The sequence below is a fragment of the Boleophthalmus pectinirostris genome, unplaced genomic scaffold (genome assembly GCF_026225935.1).
Source record: "Boleophthalmus pectinirostris isolate CB_2022bp ecotype Guang Dong unplaced genomic scaffold, ASM2622593v1 HiC_scaffold_3, whole genome shotgun sequence".
Lineage (NCBI taxonomy): Eukaryota > Metazoa > Chordata > Actinopteri > Gobiiformes > Gobiidae > Boleophthalmus > Boleophthalmus pectinirostris.
In genome coordinates this window covers 20,432,887-20,458,256 of record NW_026571299.1, presented here as the reverse complement: position 1 = coordinate 20,458,256, position 25,370 = coordinate 20,432,887, and the positions used below count along the sequence as shown (strand labels likewise).

Below are 25,370 nucleotides of genomic sequence, written 5' to 3'. Positions count from 1 at the left end.
AAAGATGGCATTTGATTAGGAGCCTGTCTTTTCTTCTCTCTGTTCCTCATTTGGCTGTTGAACAATATAATTGTGTGGGTTGTCAAGGAGAGGATTCATCACTTGTTTGTGATTAGGGACGTAGTGGTGGTTTCACGAAGTCCTCTTCTTGAAATGACCCCTAGCTCTGTATTACTGCTGGTAATAATAGTGTCATTAATATAAGGGTATCTCCTTTGTGCTACCAATAGAAATAATATTGACGTATAGACTTAAAGACTTAAAGGACACATATTACGCCATATTTTTGTGGATGAATGAAATGTGAAATGTGGGGCCTGCCTCTCAAATCTGCAAAGCAAATTTACCTATGGGTACGAATAAAGCAACCTAATCTAACCTAACCTATATTCTGAAATATGTTATAATGTTGTTTCCATATTAATTGTTTGATTTAATTCGGTCACAGGTATATTCTGATATTATTTCACAGACAGTCATATTTAACACACACAGACCGAAAAGGTGGAGGCTGAAGCTTTAGCTTTTTATGCCTTTACCCTTTATTCCTTTATTAGAGTGTCATCTTGACACCAGTTCATCTTCATAAATACAGCAAGAGGAAACTAACAAATCAGAAACAGTACAGCAAAATACTACAACATAAACTAAGTATCATAATTCATATAGCTGCCCATAGTTAAACATTTAAACTTCTTTATCAAATGGAAGGGACTGGTGCACAATTTTAGGTCTTCTGTACAGTTGTTCCAGAGGTCCAACCCTTTAACAGATATACAAAATGTCATAATGTTTGTTCTGACTTTCTTTTTGATAAACATGGTCATACCTCTGAGCTCATCTTGGCTATTTTCGGATTTTGAACATATTCTTTAATAATTTTGACAAGAGATTGTTTTTTTTACTTTGAACCTCAAAAACATCCCTGAAGTTGTGTTTTGTTTCATTCACACGTTTAACACACAAACCCTGCGTAGTTCTTCTCTCAAACAAAACACATTGTTCCACCTTGTGATGTCATGTGGTAATACACAGAGTGCTCCACTGTGTTTTTAAACTCCATATACCTAGAATCATTTGGATCAATTCAGCCCTGGAACTGGCAATCTCTGCTGAACTAAAAGTAAAATGTAGCTATTAACTTGAAAACTGCCACTTCTTGACATCACAAGGTGGATTTTAATTTTATCTAATTTGAGCTTTGGAGATATAGACTGACTAATAATGAAAGATTACTCAAACATGTGTGACTGAAGTAAAACACAACTCCAGGTCACTATAGTCAATTTTGCATAACAAAACAATGTTGACAATATAGCTTATTAATTTTTAGAAGTGCTTGTGGTATATGTAGCCTGGGTTCGACTGAGTTAAATCACAATTGACGCTGTTTGGTCAGTATATTTATAGTTAGTTGTGCCTGAATACCATTAATCTCCTGCAATCAAAACACCATTGCTCCAGTATTATGATTAAAAATGTACAAAATACTGATCCACGTTTGTCATAGATTACAACTGGAGTATATAGCGAACAAAAGCACAATATGTCTTCTTTAACCTTCATACTGAGTACATATATGTTTGCTTATTCTCTAGACAGCCCCGCAGGGAGTTATTTGATTGATTGGTTGAGACAAGCCATGCCTCATGTGGAAGCTCAGAACCTCACTTCAGTCGCTGAGTTGCAGAGATGGCACTAGCACTGTTGAATGATTGACTGTAGGTGCTGGGACTGAGTGTTAAGAGAGAGGCAGGCCTATCATGATAACGCATTTTAAAGTATGATATATTGCTAAAGTAAATACAGACAATAAACGATAATACTGAAACCAAATCATAAGGAAAAATTATCCCCCCAAAAATATTCTAAAAGTATAATATAGTAAAATAAAATGTTGCAATAAATAAATACAATATAGCTGCAAGCAGCAATGCAGAGGCCTTGCAGCGTAGCTGCAGAATAGGCAAGAGCAGGTTAATACACAATGAAACTTCATTTTTAATCCAAGAAGATCAACAGATATCCCTTAAAACATGTTTTTGCCAATTAAAACACTCTGTATTCAAATATTAACAGTTCGAAGGCATTGGGGGTTCTTAGCAGCTGCATGCCAACAAATATCCATAATCCAGTTGTGTCCAAAAAGCCCATTTAAAGTGCAAGATTATAGAAAATGTTTGAATAACATCACAGTTTATAAAGTTTTAGAAACAAATTTTTAATTAAATGACTGAGCTTGTGGTCTTTAGTTACCATATAGATGATTATCCCAGAGCAAGCTTTTTAAGAGAGAAAAAGACATAAAAGAAAGATAATAACAATATTTGGAGGGGGTGAATGCATTTGAATAAAGGCATTGTGTCCTCTGTGAGTCGGTGTGAAAGGAGTTACAGGTTTCATCTGAACAGTTTTTAAAATGGAAACGCTTCAAATTCCATTTGGTGTTTTGATTCTTAAAATGAGCTCTGGTCATTAAGTCTAAGTCTAAATTATCTTGCAGTTCTTGCTTATTACTGCCCTTAAACTTTCAATAACTTAACTACACGCCAAAATCTCCTCAAGGTGACTCAAAAAGCTTACTCTAAAGTACTATATCCTGTGTTTTATTTGCAGCACAAACAGAAAATTCCACTTCAGACTGTGTCCTTGAAGCATTAAAGATGAGCTCTAAAACAGGAAGAAGACAATGCAGGTTTGCATCTGTTTAGTATACTCTAGTGAGTCTAGTCAGACAGTGTTTACATGTCCACACGGCGAGTGAGATAAATCAGGTCAGTAATATGGCATAGCTTTTGAAATGTGCAAGAAAAAACCTTTATTTCATCAAGTGTATATAGAGTATCTTCTCAAATAAAACATATTTAGCTGAGTACTTCAACATCATCAAAAAGGGTCATGTTACACTTAATTTTTCTTTTCAAACTACTATGCAATCGTCCCTTTTTTAGCTGTTGGAAAGTTTTAAAACACTCCCAGCAGCTCCAGAGAATACCTGCTGCTGCTTACAGTGATATTTATTTTAGTGCTACAAGTTTTACTGTTTTTTTTTTCATATGCCCAAAACAAAAAAAATAAAAAACACCCTATTTCAAGCACAGAAATAAATACTGGTGGACTTGAATTTGAATCTGACTAGCTTGAGCGGATATAGTCATAGCCATTTTTGCCCACTGTATTAATGAATATATGTTACTGTCCCTGTGTGTACTCATTCAGAATGGGGCCATTGATGGGAATGCACTGTGTATTTTGATACAGGTCAGTGGGCACATATGAGCTATACAGCAGACTTCAAGTAGAGCGCCCCCCTCTTTGAAACCAAACGCATTGTACTTTTTTGGCAAACAGTTCAAATAAATGATGAGCAGTGCGACAGGCTGCAGGCTGATCACCGGACGCACTGAATGAAACCACAATTTGTCCATTTGTCGTATGGATCCCGGCACGCCACTGCTCCTGACAGGCTGCCAACCCAAGCTGTGTGTGAGGCTCAAGAGCACGGAGACAGCCTGTGAAGGGCACGGGCTCTCACTAGAGGAACACATTACAATGGTGTTACAATGGTGCATGTCTGTCTAACCACCAGTCTTTTGTGTGTAATGAACCAAAAATGCAAGAAAGAAAATGGCAAATCTAAATTAGAATAAGCTTTTTAAAGGTCATATATTACGCAAAATTGCCTCTGGTGAGCTTCAAGCCATGTTAGACTGTAGTTACCTCCTCCAAAACATACCTGGAGTTGTGTTTTGTTTCATTTACACATGTTTGAATATCCCGTTGTTATTAGTCTACATCTCCAAAGCTCAAAATACTCTCTTTCACCTTGTGATGTCATGAGATGGTAATTTTCAAGTTAACAGAGTGTTTTATGTTTGAGAGAAAACCTAAACATGCAGGTTTGTGTGTTAAACATGTGTGAATGAAACAAAACACAACTCCAGGAATGTCTGTGATGAGGAAACAATATGACATAGATCAGAAAATCGCGTAATAAGGGCCCATTAAGGCAAGTTATTTGTTGTGACTGATATTTTTGATTCAACTGATTCAACAGTGGCTTTTGAAAGAAACAGAGTAGCTAATATCAAATCATTTGAGGTTTGAGTTAGCTGACCCTAAACCAAATCTTGTTTGCATTGCCTTATTTCCCCTCATGTGTTTGTTAATATTTACACGGGTTGCCATAGTTATTTTATACAAAATTAAAGCAACATCATATTTCTCCTCTAATCTTTCTTTGATCACACTGATTACATTGTCTGATTTACAGTGTGCTCGTGAGCCTTGAGGTGATGCCACATGTGCCTTGAAAAAACATTCAATTTGTTAATAGATTCACATATTTAAAGGTCCCATATTACACAAAATTGACTCTTGAGCTTTAGGCCATGTGAGAATTTTGTTACCTCATCTAAAAAATACCTGAAGTTGTGTTATGTTATTCACATATTTGATCAATCCTTTATTATTAGTCTGTCTGCATCTCCAAAGCTCAGAATGTTTTGTTCCACCTTGGGATATCATGGACTGGTAGTTTTCAAGCTACCTTTTGTCTTTTGTTAAGTAGAGATTAGCAGTTTCATGAAGGTGAAGGTGTATGGAAGTACAGTGGATCACTTCCTGTGTTACCACATGACATCATAAGGTGGAACTCAACCTAAATATGCAGGGTTTGGGTGTTAAACATGTGTGAATGAAACAAACATAACTCCAGGCATTTTGATGAGGAAACATAAATGATAACAAAGATCAGAAATTAGCATAATATGGGCCCTTTAAAGGAATCATTCACAATTTTGGAGTGTCATCATAATACTAAATGGTTTAAAAGTGTTACCACTAAAATGTAAAACTTAAATTTGATACTAAGGAAAAGCATCAAAACTCAGTACAGACTTTGAAACCACAAGGATAAGAACACCCCAAGTTTCAAGACCGATCTAAAACTATTAAGGGAAGCTCATATTTTTCCTGTTGATGTGTGAATTGAAATAATACAAATGGGTGTCTAATTTCGATACTAGTTTTATTATTGCTTAGCATCTAGTACTTTTCAAAACCTTTGACAACTCCAGTCCTGAGCAAACCTCTATACCAAAAAAGGAAGCAAAACAATCACTATTGCCAAATTTAAAGAATGCAACAGAGACTCGATCATTGTCGCCACATTGCATAACTAGGACTGATTCTGTAATTTAGTAGGTGAAGTGTAAAGAAAAATTGTGTTACTATGCAAAAAGTTAATTTATTAGGAAGTACAAATGAGTCTATTCTCCTATAGAAATTAGTCAGTGCGAATGCTATTAGTGTTGGTGTGGGACAGAGACAGCGTACGTTCACATGGGCCTGCGAGTGTGCACGGCTGTCTGTGAGCATGCACGTGTGTATGTGAGCGTGCACGTGTGAAGTGGGTCATATGCTGCAGAGCTGACCTCAGGCCCAGGGTGATATTACAGCCTGCTCCACTGGCTCCTGTAAAGAACACTGCTCACTTTCCCCACAGGAGGACAATGGATCCAAGATTACCCACAGTGTCTGACGCAGTAACTATTAAATATACTTGACTCTATAGTTGCTGCAGTCATAAATCTTTCTGTATAGCCTATAAATAAAACAATACACTATGATAATTTTTCAGATTGGGTCTATCTCAAATAAAATGTAATTACAAAGCCCAGGCTATTAGTATTAAAGGGCCAATATTACCCTATTTTCTGGTCTATGTTTATAATGTTGTTTCCCCATCACAAAGAGATCTGGAGTTGTGTTTTGTTTCATTCACAGGTGGTTAACACACAAACCTGCATATTAAGTTCTTCTCTCAAACGAAAAACACTCTGTTCCACCTCAACCTCATGTGGTAATACAGGATGTGCTCCACTCTGTTTTTAATAATTTCAGCCCTTGAACTGCCAATCTCTACTGAACTAAAGGTAAAGGACAGCTGTTAACTTGGGCATACTAATAATAAATGGTTTCTCAAACATGTGGGAATAAAACAAAACAGAAATCTGGGCATGTTTTTGAGGATCTAACAATATTCTAACATGGCTTAAATCTCACAGGAGTCAATTTTGTGTAATATAGGACCTTTAAATACATTTTAATTAAAATGTGTGAAATTATTTTATTGGGAATGCTGCTTTTAGTACAACCATTATGATTTACTGTTGCTATTACTACTCATGCTATGTTCACTGTTACTCCTTCCACCCACTTATATAAGACAAAAAAATACTAACATGTAAACAAGCAATTGTTCAATCTTTAATCTTTAAAATTATCTCCAGTGTTTTGCACAAACTCAAAATACACAGATCATATTCAAAATAGATTGAGATAAATAAATATAGTACTTTATCATAGGACATGGGAAGAAACAAGCATGTCTCATTCTGCTTGTGCCCAGTGCAGTTGGGGCAGGGGTCATAATAAAGACTGTCTTTTGTTCTCCGGCCACACTCAAAACAATTAGTGCCTTATCTCATCTGTGTATGGCTCAACTACTGGGCATGTGTTTACCACTGTATGTACACGCAGCGTCTATCTGCACTGTTACATAACCAGACATGGAGGTTAAATCGTGCTACTACTACTGGGAATGTCACAATGAATACTATATTGGTTTATCATTCAATTCATGACAGATCTAACAATAATTTTTTGGGGGGCTTATAGTGGGGACTTTTTCTAGTGGGAAAATGTGGGTTACTTTTCTGTACTATGATCAGATTTGATCTGTAGAAGATTGAATTATGAACTCATATGACTCATTCACAAATTAACTACTTAAGTGTTGTTATTTATTGCATGTTGTGTTTTTTTAATTTTTTTTTACAATATTGTACATTGTACAAGGTGTCTTGCCAAAGCTGACAACACCATAATATGCAATGGAAAGAGATTAAACATATTGGCTCATTTGGGGAGACTGATCGGTTTGTGTTTGGGGAGGATCACTCTCTCAGTCAGAACAGTCTATATAGAAGCTGATCCTCTCAGTGGGAGCAGAGCTGGACTTGGCAGACATTTGATTTTCACACATTGATTTGTCTTGTTCTTCTCTGCTCACACCACACTGGAGGGACAGACTTAGGCCATTTCTTTCATCAAATTCATATGTCAGACTAACCTCAGTCATGGCTGACTCTTGTCCACCTCCAGTCCCCAATTCAGCTGCTAATAATACCAAAGTCCCCCAGTGTTTTTATTGCTGGACCAGACTACATGCTTTTCCTGTACTTAGCTTTATAAAGTCTGGAACTGGGTCCGGTCTCCAAGTGTTCTAATGGATGTGACAGACAGGCTGATTGAACAGGTCCTCTGTGAAACACATGGTGCATTTGTGTCAAAAGATTTAAAGATTTATTGTAATTTTAAATTACACAGATGACTGGAAAGCCTTTTGTCAAATAAATTGGGAAAGCAATAAATTCTGTAAATACGACGTTTATTTTGCACTGAATAATACCAGGATATTCAACAACATATCTCCCACATGATTTCAGTGTCTTTCAGTTGTACTTTAATTGTTGGCATAATTTTGCGTAACACTACCCTACTATTTCTCTCTGTTAACGATGGCTATTTTTAATTTACAAATGATCCTAAAAATGCAGTATTCAGTTTCAAAACATGGCCTGTCCAACAATTTATGCTAATTTCCTACAGTGTTCTTCAGGGAGCCAAACATAAAGGTTGTATTTGTATGTAGCAATTTAATCATTTCCTGACCAGGCTTATGCTCTTTACTTTCTAAGAAATTAATATAAAATCCCGACACTTGTTAGTACCATAGAGCTGCCTTACAAAAGAATAATGCACAAAGTTCATGGATCTGAACTCCACTGATCCTGAGTTAAACAAAGTTGCATCCAACAGAAAGTTGTTGCTAAAGCTGAACTGCAGGTTTCTTTTCTGATAGAAAAGTCTGCCACCTGCTTATCGCTGTGTTCCACAGAATTACATTTAATTTCACCAGTTGCTGAATAAACGCAGGAGAGAGATTTTAATGCCCTGCTAACGAACATCCCATACAAAAACAACAATTTCATAGAGACAAGCAAAAAGATCCTCAATCAGAAAAATCACATAGTGCACTTTAAGTTCAACAGTGCACAAGAGTGCTTGGACTGAACTGTACAGAAAACTTGCAAAAGCTATTATTACTAGTATCACCACTAAAGCTACTAATACCACCTAGTTTGTAATCATTTAAAGAGCAAAAATATTGCTCAATACTCAAACTAGCTCTTTACCCACTATATTAACTCTTCAGTACTTTCAAGGACGGTTTAGATACATACGGAATAAACTTTTATCAATTATTTCTCAAGTGCCCTTAAAATGTTACCCATAGCCCATTTGGTTTTTGTACTTTCCTATAACTGTATGACAGATACCTTCCAGACTCACCATGATTATCTGACTTTACTTTCAAAAATTCGCTGACTTTGTGTCTACTTTTGGCTGGTCGTGCATGAAATTAATTTAAGGTGTAATAAAGGGACCATAAAAAGCCTATTAGAGGATGCTGGTTATATAACAACATGTAATGGGCACTCATTAAGGCATTATTAAACATCTCATTGTAATCTGTAAATAGATAGACTGCATGAGGTTTCAATTACTAGAATAGGATGATAAGGACAGCACCAACACACAGCAATTTTAACAGTGCAATAAAAAGTTTTATTGCCACCGAGTACATGAAAAGCTCCAGGGCCATTAGGGGACACATAGAATTAGATTTCTGTCTTGTCAGTTTGAATAAAATCATAGCTCTGCCCTGAATGGAAACCTTTCTTTGAGCTTACAAAGTTACAATATAATGCTAGTGTCTGAAGCCAGTCTAATTTGTATGAGTCAAACCATGTGCTACTGCTAGAACCACAATAGTCTTCATTTTGTGATTAATTTTTGGGTCAAATCTTTCTCAACTATTGTGTTACTTAAACTGCTGTTTATACAATGTTCAATGCTATTAATTTCATTTTAGACTGATAATATGGTGATTACTCTTCTGTGTTATGCCTTTTTGTTTTGTATTTTGTATTGTTTTCTGTGTTACCTCCCTACGGACAACAGATGGAAAGTAGGATTTTTGCTATAATCTGCCATATTTACACTGTAATTACAGCTGTTCATTATATGCACAGTCCCTATCAAATAAATCAATTAATAAATCAAGATATTTTTACCGTAAGAGGGTGTTTTTCCCCCTGTTTCCCATATTTCCTTTTGGTCAAGTTGTTTAGTCCAAATCTTGTGAAGGTTTAGTCCCAGTTTTGTACCAATATTTTTAAAATGTGTTTGAAAAACAAAACCACACGAACGACTGAAGGAAAGTTGCAACATAAAATGGAAGGCAAGATTAAACTCACTCGCCTCACATCTATCTTAAAGGGTGGTATTATAGTGTGTTATATTTCCTCATCACAGATGTGCCTGAAGTGGTTTTATATGTCATCCATGTAAGTAATCTTGCGATTTCTCCCTGACACTATCCTCCTAGCAGTTAGCAATACAAGCCCACGCTTTTTGCGCAAGGCAGTTTTTCATAAATTTACAAAAAGGTTACAGCATACAAAACAATGCACTACAACTTCACAAACCTGATGGAATGCAATGTGCAATAGTTTAATTAGTGGAAAGCACGCTGATTGTGTTGTGATAGCACTCTGAAGGGGGAGTGACTTTGAAAGGGAGGGGGGCTCAGAGTGTCAAAATCAAAACTAAACTAATTACACATTTTTATAAGTTGTTACCAGGCAAATAAAGCATTTTCAGAATATGCTGTAACATGGTAATCTAAATTTGTTATGTGTTAGCAATTAATACCCCATAAAAGAGTAATGCCCTCTCTTTAATCGCTAACAAATCCTTCATTGCATTACTAAAGAGGCATTCAAGGTACATTGTGTAACTTTTCTGGTGGAGGGTCCATCTAATGCTTTTTTCCATGGGAACACTTTCTCTGGAATGTTTCACAGTTTGGTATTAAACCTTTTCATCTTCATGGAGAGACCAAACCAGACCAAGTTACTGGTCAGATCTATGGAGACGTGACCATCTGTAATTAGGTAAGGTAGAGCTGTTTAATGTCAAACTGTGGAACATTCCAGACAGAGTAATAATATATCCATAGAAACAAACAGGTGACAGATCCACAAACAAAAAGTTACACAGTGCACCTTTAAAGGGACATTTTTTAACCTCAACATCACTTCTGCCTTTTCAGTCATTAAAAACACCTACTTCCTCATGAACATCAATTGCTCTTGTAGCCCCCTGAGAAATGTTTTGCTACCTCTAAAATCTTAATTAGCAGATCAAAGAAAGCATGACTAGCCTTAGCTTATCAAAGGTCAAAGATGAGTAAAATCATGTGCTGCTAATTGGTATTCAGGGCTATTCTAGACAGAAGGCAACAGTTATCAAACCTCAGTGAGGAAAAAGCAGAATTACTCATTACTTATAGCCATCATGTTGACAAACACATTTAAATATCAGGAATTACATAAATGTGTCCATGCCTGTCACATTACATTTGATGGGCTTTTTGCTTTGATGGCCTTGATGATTCACACAGTTTACTTCCCAGCACTTTGTAAGAGTAAGGTTAAGCTACACTTTAATATCCCTGTAGGAAAATGTGTCCTCTGCATTTGACCCATCCTTCAATCCTCTGAAGCAACCTGTCATGCTCTACAGTGCTGCTTCCTGGGGCCATCTCCAGATCTCGAGGTCAACGTGGACATGATGTGAACCTTCGCACTGTGAGGCATGAGTGCTAGCCACTCACCCACTGTGCTGCTCTTGTATTTTTATAGAGCTTTAGAGTATAATCTCAGCATTTCACACTGCATTGTGCATTCACAACTAACCTGGCGAGGTCTGACTGATCCCTAATGAGGTTAGCTCTGTAATATCGATCTGGAGCAGCAGCTGTTGAAATTCTTTAACAAAAGAAAGAACTCTCAGCAGAAGACAACAGTGTTTCTGTACCCTTAATACCATGTTGACAATTATTAATGAAATCCACATCAAAAGTTGTGTAAACTCAAACAGATCAGCGGGACCTGGAGATGGATTACCAAGAGTTTGAAAGTGCAAGTTTTTTGTTGTTTTTTTCTGTGACAAGCCATCTTGCAGTGTAAGGTTCATTAATTGACTCCATGCTCTCCATGGTGTTAAGCTGCACTGAGACTGACCGACGTAAACATGGCTGCCAATCCGCACCATCGGCCCCTCTAACCACAAACAGTCAACACCATACTCATATAAGCCAGGTGAAGTGATTTGCTCAAGGACACAACAATGACATACACTGGATGGAGTAAGGGAGGGACTTTGGACCCATGCTTTATACCCTTTATTATAGGTCTGTACTGTTCATATGCCAGTAAAACCTCAAAAAAACTACAAGAGCCTCAAGAATAAGGTTGATTAACAATGTCAAAGTCCTAACAGCTTTGCCAGAACAAACCATCAACATTTAGTCCATAAAACTACACATTTCACTGCAGGAGGAGTCGAGCGTCTGAAACTGAGTGCACTGCCCACCCACCCACCTGTGAAGGGTCTGCTCTGCGCACCGGGTGTGAAGGAGGCAGGCATGCGCTGAGACACTTTACCGCATTTGAATTCTTTTTTTAGAGTTTCTGAGTGCCTGGCAGGAGATGTGCGGTATGGTGGAGGTGGCCGTTTGCTCATATGTTTATATATAGGAATAAGGCCCAGTCATCTGTGGAAAAAAACTGTCTTCGCCTTTTGATATTTATACTGTTAAACAGATATATAGCTGTCTGTAAAGTTGAATGTATTTATGCTATAAGTAAGTTGACCTTTCAGATGGCTATAATGAAGGTCTCTATCAATGTGTCACCTGCTATTCATAAGGAAATAGATATATCAAATGTCCTATATAGTGCCATGGTGTTGAATGGATGGCTTCATATTGTTCATAGTCATATCTGTTTACCAGCCACACATAGACCGCCAGGCTTAATTTTCTATATGGACAAGGATGAGCTTTTGTGCTCATGTCATGGCAAGGAGCCTGAAATATGAATAGATTATGCAAAGTGTTGGTGATTTGGGGCTTCTCATTCAACTTGTAATGGTCTTATAGAATACTTTGGACATCTTAGCCTTGGTATTTTCTGTAGTATTGCATATAAAAGCTCCTTTTTCCCACACTGTAAACCTGAACATTCAAAGTAATTAAATAGATTAAGCAAGTGTACACTCAATTTTTAAAAAAATAATCCTACTAACTTAATTATGTCAAGTTGCTGTAACACATTCTTCTTTTTGAGTAATTTTTAATTTTTTTGTATTATTAAGGGGAACTATTGTGGGTATAAGTGAGAGTAACTTAAAAACATACATGAGGCACAACTTAGAAGAATTAAGTAGTTAAAAATAATATCTAATGTGTGTATAATGTACTAGGTGTATACTACAGTGTGTAATGTATGTAAGTATGTATATATTATTAATCTATATACATATTATGTAATATTGATTAGACTAGTAATGCCTCTGACTTTCACGTGGTATGGTGTGTATAATGTGTGTATACTATGATGTGTCTATATGTATACTATAATGTGTGTAGATATACTTGATTGTATGTTCAATGTGTGTACAAAAGTCATGGATTACATATAAAACTGAAATTTAATTAAATTATTCCAGTGGTTTGAAAACTCTTAACTACAAATATTTCAGTTGATCTGAATGAGCACTTTGAATTTAGCTGTTATCAAAAAGTACAAGTAGCAAACCATCCAACCTTTTAAGTTCTGGAAGACTCTGACTTTTAAGTTAATCCGCTTAAAATAATTGAGGCAATTGGTTGCCTCAGTTTTTTTGGGTTCTGGTAACTTCTTCGGGTTTACAATGCAAGCATAGATCCAAGTACCAAATGAGGCCCAGCACTTCAGAATCAGCTGCAACCATAACATGCATTATCACTCCTTTCTTCAGAGGGATATCCATTTGGAGTTTGCTGATTAGTGAACCATAACTATAATTACAAAATAATAAGGATCAGTCAAAGGCTGTGTTGACATATACAACTCAAAAAGGTTAAAAAAAAGTACACATATGGTAAAGAAAAAAGCTTTACTAGTTTTACTACCTTCAAAAAAAAACCCTTCACATACTGTATGTTAAACAAACATCTTTTCTTATACTGTTCTGACTATTTATATTACCACCGCCATGTTTTCTGTCTTACCTCATTTCAGCATAAACTCATAATTGTAATCTATAAAAGCACGTTGAAAACTCATCTGTTCAAAACTGCATTTAAAAACTGCATCTCCTGTTTATCTTTTTCTTTCATTTGTCTTCGTGTCTCTCCCGATCTATGTGAAGCATCTTTGAGTGTCATGAAAAGCTCTATACAAGTGTTTTGTATTAGTATTCTTATTATTATCACATTGCCCAAAGACAGAGTAAGATTTCTTCAGCCACGGGTGTAGCCCTTGGGCCGTAGGTAAACAGTGCCCCAGTCTGACACTCCTGCCTTCAGCGCTCAATAAACACTCAAAGACATATCCAATAGACTTGTTTGTTCATAGAAGAATATTGCAATGTCCACAGGAAACCTGGCTAAATAAAATCTTGGGTCGTGACTTGTTCTTACTGAATTATTGATTACTGGAATATCGTAAAATGAAGAGCAGTGCATTAGACTGTTTTAACACACTGGCGCTGAGTCTAGAACAGTATATACCTGAGTGGTTATATATAAATAATGCCTTCAAATTCTCACTTACCATGGTATATATAGACCTGTCATGATAATTACTATATGGACTTATCTTTCAGTACATGAAAGGTGGAACAATAATTTGGGGGGGTCAGTATTTATCACATGCACATTTTCTTTGCACTACTGTTAATTCTTTGGATATTTTTTTTGGCTGAATAAATAAGATTTAAGCAGTAAAAGGTAGAATTAAAAACTTCTGTGACTTATTACAGATGCAAACTAAGCACTAAAGTGTTTAATTCTGATTATTAATTGCAAATCATTATTTATTTATTTTTTTTACAATATTGTACATTTAGAAAATTTTTAAATCTGCTCTTGGTTTATTGAGTCAGTGGCATAAATTATGAATATTATCATCACAGACTTAGGTAAAAGGCTTATATATTTGCATGTATTTGCTGAGGTCAGGGCTAGTGCATTGCTGCTTTTAACAATTGAGCAAATCTCTACGTTATCATTGTGGAGTGTGCCTTGGGCCTAGTGATGCAACAAGAGCAAATAATAAGCCACTTGTAAATACTACTTTTGTGCTTCAACTGCAGTGTGCTCAGGCAAAAGAGCGCTACCATGGACACTAAATTAACGTAATAACTATCCTCACAATGCTATAAGTGCTAACTGTTGAAAAACCTAATTGTACCATTGGGCCATGTGAGAAAGACATTATGTGTTGATGCAAGCAGACTGCACTCAAGTCATATATCATATCATGTCCATTCAAATAAACTAGAAGAACTGAAATTAACTAGAAGAACTAAATTAAAGTTGCTCAATATTTTGGTGTTGGCAACATGTGATTATCTGTGACATTTTCAAGACTGCAAGGCAATAAGCAAAATCTTATGCTTACACCAGAACTAAAACTATTAATAGCTACCGTTCCACTTTCTAACTTTCAGTTGGTTAAATCTGTAATTTTGTTAATCTCTGAGGAGGAGCTACAGTTGTGATTGTGGGTTCAACAAACATGACGAATTGAACCAGTATTTCTACTACTACTACTACTTCTACAGCTACTACTATGCTATTGACCAATAACATACAGGTCTCTTAGGCACTCCAGCTCCCTGTCACAATTCACAAATATATATTATACAGTATTATAAGTGTAATAAGCCAGTGTCTTATGTTAAAGGTGAGGTGAGAAGTTACCTGCTTGATTCTGTGGAAATAGAAAGTTAAAACCGTACGAGGGAACATTCGCTATGGAGATAGATACGTTTTGTGCCATACTGTGAAGATTATAGACAAAAGAACATTTCTGTGGCAAATGGAAAGATAAAACGAGATAAATCAGATCCAAATGTGTTGTGCAGCTGTTATTTATCTCTATACAAACCACAAAACAACTTTGTGTAAACAAAAGTTCAAAGATTGTGAGACTTTCTGGGCCAACTATGACCAGTAAATAGTCTTATCACATACATTTATACTGTATGTCCAACCAGGATATCAGCTGAACCGATATTTGGAAGCCAATATCTGATCCAGGAAATGTTTCATTATTGGTGCATATATTCGATACCAGAATTGGTATCAGTGTATCCCTAATTTATTGGGGCTTTAATATTGATAATAAGACCCACATCTGCGACCCATCTTCCTTATGAGGACAATACAGTTGGCTACACTGACTACATTCCATCTCTGCATGCGAGTTGACAATGAATGTAACTTTATGACTACAAAAATAAGGAAACAGTCAATGCGGAGATTATCTAATTGATTTACAACCAACAATCCAGGGCCAATCTGTTGACTGCGAGTGTCTCTTCAGATTTTTACTGCAGATTACATGTCTTGCCAAAGCATTCCTGTGATGTTTGTCAAAGTAACCCTATCTTGCTTGTGTTGGCGGCCACAGTGAAACATTATACAGACATAGATCCACTTGTCCCAGTTGAGAGACGCCGGAGCCTTAAAAGATTACATTCGCCGCTGTGTTTACTCTTGACCTTGTGTAGCTGAATTATGGGTAACAGGTTTGTTTGTGCAGCCAGACCGTGACAGAGTGAGGCAGGGCGTCTGTGGAAAAAGAGAAGCTAAATGACACAGTCTGTGAGAGGTACTCGAGTTCAATAATACCAACTATTTTAGTCTGGGGCTGTTTGAAATTCAGTTTATTCATTGGATTGAATGATTAGCACATGAAAAGAGATTGCATCACTACATAAATATTCATTCACAATACCAAGTTATTTTTGTGACAGCATCAAAACAGTAGTATTAAAACACCTGGCTGATCTTACTATTGTTACTATTGTCATGTTAACCCAAAGGTTGTTGGTTCATTTCACACTACAGGTAATGCATACTCCTTGGAGCAAGACACTTCACTCACTTTGTCAGTGAATGGGAGGTTGGCAGTGATCAAACTGGCTGTAGATGCCTATTGGTCATTATTATTTAGTTTTCATTATAATTAGGTAGCCTATATACAATACAATCTTATTTGAGTAATTACCAAATAGACATTTAAAGGGCCCATATAATTTTACGCAATTTTCAGATTTATGTTACATCGTTGTTTCCTCATCACAAACACACCTGGAGTTATTTTTTGTTTCATTCACACATGTCAACAAACAAACTTTGCACCTTTATGCTGAGTTCTTCTCCCAGAATAAAAACACTGTTCATCTTGTGATCTTATCTGGTAATACAAAATATGCTCCACTGTGTTTTTAAACTCTATACCTGTTCACTAGAATAATTTTGCTCATTTCAGCCCTGGAATTACCCATCTCTACTGCACAAAAGGCAAAAGGTAGCAGCTGTTAAGTTGATGACAGACTAAAAATAAAGGGTTACTCAAACATGGCTGAATGAAAAAATCATAATATAATGATCATAATTATAATCAATCATCTGTCCCTTTTCTTGTCAACTTAAACATGAAACAAAATGGTGACTCAAAATCTGACTTTACAATACAATACACCTTCGAGAGTTGCCATTTTTGCATATTTTTACTCTTACTATGTTCATCAATGTTGCAACACAACATTTTAGTGACTTTGAACTTTGAACTGTGCATCCACAATACATGACTTCAAATGGAAAGGGGAACCTGTTTTGCCGCCCGCTGCAGCTCTGTGTACACAGCCCTGTGTACAGTGGCTGCAGTTAGACTTGTGTGCATTTGTGACATAACTAACTAACTACTACCGCTGCCTCTGCGCACATGTGAGGACTGAGCCAAAGACAGTTACTGCAGACAGTCAGACGAAGTTAAGATGTAGAGCTACAGTATTTACCAATGGGCATACAATCTGAGGAACAAGCAGGCAAAAGTTTGAATTTCTATTAAAACAATGAAAGAAAAACTTAAAGGTGCACTGTGTAACTGTTTGGGGGCCCATCACCCGCTTGTTTCTGTGGATATGTCATTACTCTGCCTAGAATGTTCCGCAGTATGGCATTAAACAGCTCTTCTTTACATGTATTAAATTACAGGTAGTTTTATAGCTCAAAAATACCTACAAAAACAGGCACTTTGACTGTCTATCCACAGATCTGACCTGTAACTTGGTTTGCTTTGGTCTTCCTGAAGATAGAAAGGTTTAATGTCATACTGTGAAACATTCCAGACAAAGCAATAACATTTCCATGAAGAAAAGCATTTGATGGACCCTCCACCAGAAAAGTTACACAATGCACCACATACTAATCGCTAAGTGCTAATTGGTATTTCAATGTATGTACAAAACATTTATTGTAATCACCACTACTTTCATATATGATCTGCTTGTCTCCATGGAAATGTTGTTGCTTTGTCTAAATGTTCCATAGTATACATTAAACCTATCTATCACGAGGGAGACAAGCAGGTTACAGCACTACACTACATTACAATTCAGATCTGTGGACAGTCGCTCCTATTCACAGAAGAAATTATTGTACTTTTGAGAAATATAACACCTGAAATAAAAAAAAAAGGTAGATGGAAATAAAGTTGCACCATGGAACATTCCAGGCAAAGCAATAACATCTCCATGGAGAAAAGCAAGCAGCAGAACCTCCACAAGAAAAGTTGTACAATGCACCTTTAATGGTAAGAAAACAGTGCTTGCAAACTACTGCTAACATTGACAAAAATGCACTGAAAGTACTTTATAAATACTAACAAGCAATTAAGTACTTATTATACATTTCATTAGCAATTAATATGTTGTCCCTAAACTAAAGTGTTATCAAACAGTGACACGCTTTCATACGTAAGGTGTGAATTGAAAATCATCTCAGTCTTAGCTTGCTGAAATTTGCATATTAATTAATTCAGTTTGATGCAACATTATCCATTCATTGAAGCCTGCAACGAGCACCCTCTATGTAATTCTCTGTAACTGCTCAACTGTAGATAGATATGTGATTAGAGCAGCACAAATAGCCTAGCACATCAAGCACTAATTAGGCATTACCTGAGTGACCTCCTAACCCCCGTCCACTGAGGTATCCCCAATAGCTTTATAATGAGAAGGGAGAAATAACTTACAGATGAGCAGTAGTCATCCACAGTGGAGCAGGTCTGACTGGCTGCAGGCTTCCCCTCTCACATCAGATAAGTCCACAAGACGCAGCGGAGGGGACGTGGCGCGAATGCCCAAGGAAAACAAGCAGGGAGAGCGCGCGCAGAGTCACGCACGCAGCGATGTCTTCTATAATGTCCGACTGATTTCTATAGAGCCATGCACAGATAAAGAGCAAGCAAGCAAGCCAGCAGAAGAGACAGCCACTGACAATTATTTTATAACCAAACAAACTCCTCCTCTACCAATCCCTACCTTTGTCCCGCCTCCGTAGCCATGGGAACTGCCAATAGGGGCTGTTCCTTTCCCCGCGCGCCCGCCTCCTCCTCCTCATCCTCCTCGGTCAGCTGGTTTGCGGTGTTGACAGTACTGCACACAGCCCCACTTGCATGTGTACTCTGGCGTGTTGTTTCTTTCAGTGAATGTAACACGTGTTCCCAGAAGAGGCTAGATCTTTATCACTAACCATGACTTTATGCAGACTGTTATAAAGGCTCAAGATGCGTCACAGTACGACATTTTCCGCATATTTTGCACGTTTTAAACGAGGGCGATATAAGATGTCATAGAGATGAGGGAATCGATAAGGCACTGTTCTTGCCCACTGAAATAAGAATGCCTTTATTTTTCAAGTTTTAACTTAAAAAAAAAAAAAAAAAAAAAAAAAAAAAAATATATATATATATATATATATATATATATATATATATATATATATATATATATATATATATATATATATTTTAAAGGTGCACTACGTAACTTTTCCAGTGGAGAGTCTGCCATCTGTTTGTTGTTTTGCCTGGAAAGGTTGAGAAATTTAATGCATACGGTGAAACAATGCAGGTGAAAGCAATAACATGTCCATGGAGACAATCAGTTCCACCGCAGATGTTACTTAGTGTACCTTTAAACATTATTTGGAGTTAAAGCATAGATTGAAATTGGGGAAAAAGTTAGAAGCATGTTTGAATAAGTCTTTTAGGTAGGTAGGTTAGGTATGTTGCTTTATTCATACCCGTAGGTAAATTTGTTTTGCAGATTTGAGAGGCAGGTCCCACATTCCACATCTCATTCATCCACATTTTGTACAATACATATGTATAAAAAACACAATTACAAAATAAAGTGTTACAATGCTCCGGTGCAGAGTGGTTGTTCCCTAAACAATTAGTTAAATTCAGCCATCACACTTGGCTAAAAAAAGGCACAATATATATTAACTCTATTAAAAAACACACAATAAATTAAAATTTATTCATAAGTATGATAGCAGCTGGAACAAAGCTCCTTTTAAAACGATTTGTTCTAGATCTTGGGACTAAAAGCCTCTGACCGGAGGGAAGCAGCTGAAACTCTGAATTTAGTGGATGTTGCACGTCTTCTAAAATCCTCTGGGACATCCTCTGTAACTGTCTTGAGTACAGAGAGTCCAGGCGGCTCTGAGGATGGCCAATCACCTTACTCACCCATTTAACCAACTGATTCAGGAAGTTCTTCTTTTATTCCATTATAGCTAATTAAGGCTGTGTTTCAAACTAACCTTTTCATAAATTCTCAACAAAACATATTTACACAGAATCACTGAGCAGAGCCTAAAACATTGTTAATCTGAGGTGAGAAAATGTGATTTTGTATTTAATGATAAAAGTACAATTGAATCCTGTTTGAGTTGAGACTCAGAGGAGGAGGTGCTGATCAGACTGAGAGATCTTATAATACAGATAGAACCCAGAATGAATCTAATTGTGTTTGAGTTTATATGTGGACAAAGTTACTACATACAATTCTTAATGTAGTACCCCAGACATAGGAGCTACCAGAAATTTGGAGACTAATAATTTCCCACTAACTCCAGTAAAATCCTTGCCTTCTCCGTATGCAGACATTGGAGGTGAGAGCAGGGAGAGGCGCAGATAAGAGGCCTAAATCACATTTGCAATGATGCAATTGGTCACCAGTGGATTTGTGATGTGCTTAATATCAGTATTATTGTGACAAATGCTGCTGTTGTGTCCTTGGACAAGACACTCACCCCCAGTGTCTGTGTGCACTGGTGTATGAATGTGTGTGAATGGGTGAGTGGTTCCTTGATGTAAATAGGTGGAAAAGCGCTATATATAAATGTGACCAACATTGATCAACAGCCCTTACATCGTCAACCAATCTCACACAATTCTTGGTGTTAAAGTATCCTTATGAGTCAGTGAATATTGAGGTGTTTATTAATCCTCTTTGGAAAACTACCATAGCTGTCACCTCTCTCCATGTAGTCTGAGCTCATCAAAACAGTAAAACATAGGAACCTTTATGATCCAAAATATTGTTTTGATGAATACAAAGCAAGTTAGACCTGGTTTAGAATTCATGTGAATGAGCAATGAGTCCTATCACGATGTGTTTGGTGGATAATAAATTAACTTTAATTTCTGCCAGTCAGGTGTAGGTACGGTGAAACTATAGTTATGGGTAGTTTTATTTTCAGTCTAGCAATCTGTATGACATAATCTCCACCTCCAACACCAAAAAAAGCATTTTATGTATATTTTATACACTGTAAACACAAGTGTGAAGACCAGTGGACATCTATTTCAGCTATACCATATAGAGATTGTGTAAGACGTATTAAATAAAATATGAAACATGTGAGCAACTTTGAACAGGAGTGCCTTTTTCAGAACAGCACATGTAAGGGCCTAGCTGAGGTCAGAAGGTTCAATCTCAAATAAAACAACAACAACAAATACATAATGGCAAAAAACCCCAAAACAAAAACATCTTGCCTTGAAAAATGTGTTAATGTGTAATAATAATAATAATATTAAACCACCACAACTCTGATGGTGGTCAGATATGGCACTTAAGAGCCATATGTTGTTGGAACTAGTAAGGTAAATCTTCACTGCAAAAAAAACATATCGATGTAAGTTAAAATTACTTAAATTTTACATTTTACATAACATTTTACTTTTGTGTAGATTAAACTTGACAAGTAAAATCATCTACAAATCAAAGTGCCCATCCATCCATTTTCTTCTGCTTACCCAGGGTCGAGTCGTGGGGGCAGCTGTCTAAGCGGGGACTCCCAGACTTCCTCACCCAGGACACTTCCTCCAGCTCCTCCGGGGGGGACCCCAAGGCGTTCCCAGGCCAGCTGAGAGAGGGAGGTGCAGCGTCGACTCTACTCCGAGGGCAAAGAGCTGTTGTTTTTCTTATCTTAAGTACTGCAGCATGTATTTCCATATTTTAAGTCCAAAAGCTCTTGTTCCATTAAAGGATAATTTTACTTGCCAAGTGAAATTTACTCAGATCATGATGAATCTTTCCTAATTCAAGTCATCTTAACTTGGTTAGATTTTAGTTTATGTGCTGTATTAATTACATAAACATGAGTTATTATTGCAGATTTTTGGTTTACAAAACAAAAAGTGTGATAACATCTGAGCTCTTAACACCATTATTCACATATTACAAAGTTGGCTTGATCTGCATTTCTCTAAAAGCAACTTGAAAATAGTATTATCTAATCTAAAATAAAGTCTGATTGTTTTTCAGTGATGTTCAGTGATAATTTATGTTGTAATAAAGGAAATTTATGTTGTAATAAAGTCAAAACAAAACAAGTCGATATCTCAAAACATTCAAAATCTCCTCCAAAACTAGGCTTCGGATTACCTTTGACTCTTGATATTATTTCTTTATTAACAAACTCACTACAATCCTCTTTATCTATATATTGCACATTTCATAAACAAAACCGTTTCCAAAATGCTGCACAATGCAGATAAAACAATACATTGGAAACATAAAATGAAGGCCTGTTTAACTCTACTAGTCCTTGTTAAGACAATAAAACTGGTAAAATCAAATTAGAGCAAAAATACCAATAAATAAAAAGGTAAAAAACAAAAATCAATAAAAGACACAGAGGACCACAGAATTCACATGGCGTTAAAAGCCTCAGTACAAACTGGCAAATACAATCTCCCCTCACGTCATGATGCATTCTCTTCTCTAAAGTAAAGTCGAGCTACCCACAATAATTAGCTATCTTTGAGTTCATTCTGCTTTGTTTATCCAGTGTGGCGCTAACAGACTGCGGTTTCCTGTGGGCTCCAGCAGGTTTGACATTAATTAGACTTGCTGACAGTAATTAGCAGTATCCCCCTGTCAGGAGAGCTGGAGAGTGGAACTGTGGACCTTAACGTTTAGAGCCATGCAGTGGTAGAAAATGTACTCAATTTGGTTACTTTAAGGTGCACTTTTTGATTTGGGAATTAAACATCTCTACCTTACATTCATCTGACCTCTAACCTGGTTTTCGGGTTTGGTCTCCATGAAGATAGAAAGGTTTATTGCCATACTGTGAAACATTACAGACAAAGCAATAACATCTCCATGGAGAAAATAATTTAATGGACTCTTCAACAGAAAAGTTACATAATACACCTACACAATACAAGTATACAGACACCAGAGAAAAACAAAAACAAAACTGAAGTTAAGTAAAAATATCATACAAAAAAAATCTACTTTAAGAGTAAAAAATAAAAGTATTTTGTGCATATTTTGTTGATTTGTGCTGACTTTTGTTCAGTATAGAAACAACTGAATCAGTTAGTGTTTTCTAGCTGTTTTTATTTATATAGTTTTGTTTGGTCTGACTACAAATGTTTTAAAAAATAAACCCTAAAAAAAACCCTATACTTTTACTTTTCCGTCGTGTTCAGAAATGTAGTAGAGTAGAAAGTACAGACACACTTTAAAATCTAAAATGACAGAAACCTGCATTTTACTTAAGTACAGTACTTCAGTACTACATTTACTTCATTACCTTCCACCACTGGAGCCATGCAGGTGTCTGTGTTTGCTGCAGAGAAGGAAGGGAGCCGCAAGCAGCGTTGAGGGGTCACAACACACGAGGTCTGTTTATACGTGCAAGAAACAACACAATGCAAGCATATTATGGTAAGAGAAGGATCATAATAATGTCTGTAGATTTTTATGTTGTGTTGATAAAAAAACAGTAAGTAAACAAACACTGGGTGATTAAAATTAGTCTTTTTAATTTAGTAAATGAGGTTTTCACTTTATTAATCTACAAGCAAATCTGACAATATCCATCTTCCAAGAGAACTTGGAAACCAAAGAGAAAAAAGACAGAGAAACAAACAAATAAGATGAAAAACATGATTATTTCTATACAAGAAGAATTCTGCAAAAATGTGTTTTAATTCTATAGCTATGTACTGGATAAGCCAAATCTTTGTATGGAGAAAACTGACTTATACTTTTTACTCTTCAGAATCAGAATACAAATCCAAATCATGTATAAAAGTTAGATTGTGTAACTTTTCTGGTGGACGGTTCGTCAAACTGTTTTCTCTGTAGAGATGTTATTGCATTATCTAGAATATTTCACAGTACGCTATTAAACTTTTATATCTTCATGGAGACAAAAACAGACACAGGTCAGATCTGTGGAGAGGCAACGCCACTCACAGAGCCAGAATGCCTGTTTTTCTAGGTATTTTTAAGCTATAATTATAATATAAAAATTGTATACATGTAAAGTAGAGCTACTAAATGTCATACTGTGGAACATTCTGAGCAGAGCAATGATATATCCACAGAAACAAGCAGGTGATGGCCTTCCAACCAAAAAGTTACATAGTGTACCTTCAATGACCATGCATCAAGTTAGTGGAATTAGTTTTTGGTATAAGCAAAAAATGCTCACATCTTCAGAGCAGTTATAGAAACACAAGGGGTAGTCAATATACATACACAACACAAAACATAGCAGGATTCTTCAAAATTGTTTAAAAATATGCAGTTTTAAAGTTAACTAAAAAGTTTAACTGTCTTGCATTCTCTCATGTTCTCGTGGTGGTTATCTGAGGTGAGCCTATGACGCGCTGCAGTGAGACCAGATCTTCTTGGTGACTCGTGTTTCACTGTCACACTTAACAGTCCTGTCTTTTTCTGGTCTGAATAGCTCCACCCAGGTTATGTTCCTCTCACACACGTCATGCTTTTACCCAGCAGGACTCTACTGCTCTGACTATTGTCCTGGCTTTTGTTCATCTGTGCAACACTTTGTTCTGAGCTCCAGGGCACTTGAAGCGTGTACTTGTAGGTGTGGAGATGGGATGCAGTTTTAGGGGCTCAAGCTTATTATCACTGAATCTTTTTGAGTACTTGACAAAAAAACACCAAAATATGTTATCAGTTTTTTGTTTTTTTCTGGTGAAAGCTCTCCGAGACCTCATACAATGAAAGTAGGACCTTTTTAAGATTTTAAGGGGAAAATGTGTAATCTAGATTTAAAATTTCAAACATGACCTGACATTCATACAACAAAAAGAGCTTTTACTGATAATTGTAATGCTCATGTATTCTTAATTACAAAAACAACAGACATTATGCTCAAATTGTTGATGTTATAATTTGGTGTTTTGGCTCTCAAGAAAACAATTATCCAGTGCTGAAATCCAGTTGGACCTGGAACTCTAACCTAAAAGGACACTCTCTGATCTGAATGGTCACTACCTAAACCTCAGTACCTGAAGCCTATCATTAATAAGTGCTAGTGAGGGAATTCTGGAGGTTCTGAGCTTTCACATGACATATGGCCTGTCCATGTACCAAGAATGAGAAAAACTTCTGTGTATCCCTTTTTGCAGGTTGTATTGTGATTGTAGCATCAGTAAAATAAAAGCATGGGCTACATACTGTCCCTTTAACTTACTATGCTATGACTGATTTTGTTCTTCTATCTTCTCTTTTAATGTTAATTTTTATGATGATTATTTATATTTTGATTTGTCTGTGATGTGATTTTAATGTCTTAATTATTATGTAAAGCACTTTGAATTACGTTATGTAAGAATTGTGCTGTAGAAATAAACTTACCTTGCCTTGCCTTATTTTCCCCAACAAGCATGTGTACTTTTATGTGTAACACACGCACAAATGTATTTCAGCATGAAAAATGGAAACCTCTAAAGTACAATAAAAAATACAACATGAACAGAAAAGTTTGGATT

General features: G+C 36.4%; 1 protein-coding gene across 1 annotated transcript in view; it reads right to left on the bottom strand.

Annotated features, from left to right (window-relative positions):
• The window catches only part of cdk18 (cyclin dependent kinase 18), a 46,588-nt gene extending 28,116 nt beyond the window's left edge, over nucleotides 1-18,472 (bottom strand). Inside the window, exon 1 of the mRNA XM_020930909.2 lies at nucleotides 18,288-18,472. The gene's annotated coding sequence lies outside the window, so the exon portion shown is untranslated. The remainder of the gene's footprint in view (nucleotides 1-18,287) is intronic.
• Nucleotides 18,473-25,370: the final 6,898 nt, after the last annotated feature.